The sequence below is a fragment of the Papio anubis genome, chromosome 3 (assembly GCF_008728515.1).
Source record: "Papio anubis isolate 15944 chromosome 3, Panubis1.0, whole genome shotgun sequence".
NCBI classification, from domain to species: domain Eukaryota; kingdom Metazoa; phylum Chordata; class Mammalia; order Primates; family Cercopithecidae; genus Papio; species Papio anubis.
Genome location: NC_044978.1, coordinates 126,299,051 through 126,302,957, shown reverse-complemented (window position 1 = coordinate 126,302,957; position 3,907 = coordinate 126,299,051). Strand labels below are relative to the sequence as shown.

General features: G+C 39.9%; 1 non-coding gene and 1 pseudogene across 1 annotated transcript; both read left to right on the top strand.

The window, feature by feature from the left end:
• Positions 1–221: 221 nt before the first annotated feature.
• LOC101019847 lies at positions 222–2,095 on the top strand (annotated as a pseudogene).
• Positions 426–492, top strand: LOC116274326. Its single transcript, XR_004182953.1, has one exon. It is a non-coding gene; the product is annotated as a small nucleolar RNA SNORD42 (small nucleolar RNA).
• Positions 2,096–3,907: the final 1,812 nt, after the last annotated feature.

Here is a 3,907-nt window from a genome sequence, read left to right as displayed (position 1 = left end):
TCTAGAAAATCTAGTCCACATAAATAATAAAAAATTTCTAAACAAAAAATTAAAAATAGTATTTTGTTATGTAAAAATGCTAACACTGTATTTTAATTTTCATAATACTAAAGTTAAATTTCTAATGCTTTAAACTTTCTAAATTTTTATATTGGGCTTCAGAGTCAAATAACTTATTATTTCCAAAAATTGTGTAAGATTGAAAATATAATATGGTGCTTAATTAAATAAAAATGTAATTAATTACAGATGTCTTTTAAAAGATTTTGATTACGTGAAATTCCTGTAATACTATAAAATGTGTTAATTAAAATTTTAATTTCCAAGTTTTAAAAATCTTAAGAACTTATACAACAATTAATTGATATGTGATCTTTGGATACTTGAACAATTTTAAGTTAAAAAATGATATAAAACTCTGGTCATAGCATATGATGGAAAAATCTTAATCTTCTGAGACTTGTGATGTCCTCAAAGGAACCACTGATGCATGTGTGGAAATTTTATAATATAAAGAAAAAGAAAGGTAAAAAAAAGCCCTCCCTAAGATGGCTGCTGACGACGAACTACTGCTCCCGCTGCCCCCCAGGCTGTTGGAAACCGGCAAACAGATTCTGGACGAAGTAGAAGTAGCGACTGAACCCGCCGGTTCCCGGATAGTCCAGGAGAAGGTGTTCAAGGGCCTGGACCTGCTTGATAAGGCTGCCGAAACGTTACCGCCCCTCGAGTTGTTCAGCCGAAATGAAGATTTGGAAGAGGTTGCTTCCACCGACCTGAAGTGCCTGTTGGTGCCAGCGTTTCAAGGAGCCCTCACCGTGAAACAAGTCAACCCCAGCAAGCGTCTAGATCATTTGCAGCGGGCTCGAGAACACTTTTAAACTACTTAACTCAGTGTCATTGCTGTCATGTGGCAGAGTTTGAGCTGACCAAAGCCAAGAGCAACTCAGCCGAAAATCACACTGCTAATTCCTCCATGGCTTATCCTAGCCTCGTTGCTATGGCATCTCAAAGACAGAGTAAAGAAGAGAGATACAAGCAGAAGAAGGAGTTGGAGCATAGGTTGTCTGAAGTGAAATCTGCTGTGGAAAGTGGTCAAGCAGATGATGAGCATGTTTGTGAATATTATCTTCTTTACCTTCAGAGGTGGATATCATCTTAGAAGAGATTAAGAGCATTGACCAGGAAATTAAGATCCTGAGAGAAAGAGACTCTTCAAGAGGTATCAACTTTTTTTAATTTTTTTATTTTTTTTTGAGACGGAGTTTTGCTCTTGTTGCCCAGGCTGGAGTGCAATGGCACGATTTCGGCTCATGGCAACCTCCGCCTCCTGGGTTCAAGCGATTCTCCTGCCTCAGACTCCCTAGTAGCTGGGATTATAGGCATGTGCCGCCACACCCGGCTAATTTTGTATTTTTAGTAGAGATGGGGTTTCTCTGTATTGGTCAGGCTGGTCTCGAACTCCTGACCTCAGGTGATCCTCCTGGCTTGGCCTCCCAAAGTGCTGGGATTACAGGCATGAGCCACCATACCGGGCCCAAGAGGCATCAACTTCTAACTCATCTCACCAGGAGAAGCCTCCAGTGAAACCCTTCATTCTCACTCAGAATACCGCCCAAGTCAAAGCGTTTGGAGCAGGTTATCCAAGTCTGGCAACTATGACGGTGAGTGACTGGTATGAGCAACATCGGAAATATGGAGAATTACCAGATCAGGGAATAGCCAAGGCAACACCAGAGAAATTCAGAAAAGCAGCTCAGCAACAGGAACATCAAGAAGAAAAGGAGAAAAAGCATGATGAATAAACACTCTACAGAGCTCGGGAGTGGGATGACTGGAAGGACACCCATCCTTGGGGCTACAGCAACCACCAGAACATGGGCTGCAGGGTGCACACCTCCCCCACCAAGGAAAGCCAGGCAGTCCTCTCCTCTCTGGGCTCACGCTTCAGCTGTGTACAACGAAGGCAAAGATGCTAAATCTTGCTTTGCATTCAAGAAAGTGTCGGCCGGGTGCGGTGGCTCAAGCCTGTAATCCCAGCACTTTGGGAGGCCGAGACGGGCGGATCACGAGGTCAGGAGATCGAGACCATCCTGGCTAACACGGTGAAACCCCGTCTCTACTAAAAAATACAAAAAACTAGCCGGGCGAGGTGGCGGGCGCCTGTAGTCCCAGCTACTCCGGAGCCTGAGGCAGGAGAATGGCGTGAACCCGGGAGGCGGAGCTTGCAGTGAGCTGAGATCTGGCCACTGCACTCCAGCCTGGGTGACAGAGCGAGACTCCGTCTCAAAAAAAAAAAAAAAAAAAAAAAAAGAAAGTGTCAAGTGATTAAAAACAAAAACAAACAAAAAAACCTCTGGTCACTAAATACAGATTTTATCTATTCTTATTTTTATAACGTTATAAAATGACTGTACAAAGGATGTGCAAATGTGCTTTTCAGAACAGGGGATCTGATAAAACATAAAATAAGCAAACAAACAAGCAAAAATAAACTGTGCAAATGCTTTGGATGATATCATATGTGGGTTTGTTTTGCCAGCTTAACATTTAGGAAGATAGTCTAAAATGTGTACCAAAAAAATTAGGTAGATATTTCTTGGTTTCCTGTCTTCTAGACTTGCCTGCAAAAAACAGAAGTTGGTTGCTTTGGTTAAAGGTGATAATTAATAAAACAATAAAGACTGTACTCATAATAATTACAGAGAAATATGAATATGTATGCAAGATAATTTAGTTTATTAAATAAATTCTTGATATATTTACATTATAATTTCAAGTATAAATACATTGATTTATTTAATATACTGATTGGATTAATTTTATCTTAAAGTTAAAAGCTTTAATTTTGTAACTTATTTACATAGCCATGTAATTATATATGTCTAATCACACACATATAAATGTATATTAAGATCAATCGAAGAATCATCTATAAATGGTTAAAAAAAATTTAAGGTGAAATCAGTGTTAGTAGATTTATTAAAAAGAGTAAAATTAGAATTTGGGTTTTCTTTTTGGAAAATGACCAAGATAGTCTGTGACCAGATAACAGCTATTCTTTCTAAACACCAAATATTCTATTAATTCTCTAGACTTCTTGGCATACTCTGGAATAATTTTGACGAAAAATTCCTCACTTTTCAGTTAAGTTGCTAGTAATAACTGTTACCTACTGATGTGGTTTTAAAATATGTATAATAACTTTAACTATCTTTTGGAGTTTTTGTTTGTTTTGTTAGGGTCTCGCTCTGTCACCCAGGCTGGAATGCAGTGGTGCAGTCTCCACTCACTGCAGCCTTGACCTCCCAGGTTCAAGCCATCCTCCCACCTCAGCCTCTCCAGTAGCTGGAGCTACAGGCATGTGCAGCCATGTGCAGATAATTTTTTTTTTTTTTTAATTTGAGACAGAGTCTCCTTTGTTGACCAGGCTGGAGTGCAGTGGTGCAATTTAGGTTCACAGCAGCCTCCACCTCCCGGGTTCAAGTGATTCTCCTGCCTTGGCCTCCCGAGTAGCTGGGATTACACCACCAGGAGCACAACCATGCCTGGCTAATTTTTGTATTTTTAGTAGAGTCGGGGTTTCACCATGTTGGCAGGCTGGTCTCCAGCTCCTGACCTCAAGTGACCAGCCCGCCTCGGCCTCCCAAAGTGCTGGGAATACAGGTATTAGTCACTGCACCCAGAGGTCTTGGGTTTTAAAAATTATAATTTCTGTTCATACCTTATATCTTCTGACAATTCTTCTTCACTCTGCCTTTATTTTAGGCCCTAAATTCAGAATAATAAAAATGTTAAGATGTCTTTTATCCTTAAAATATCTTCAGGCTTCCTGAAATGACTGTTAGGTATCACAAATATTTGCTCCTTCACTTTCTATGCAGGAAGAATAATTGAAATAATTGTTTGG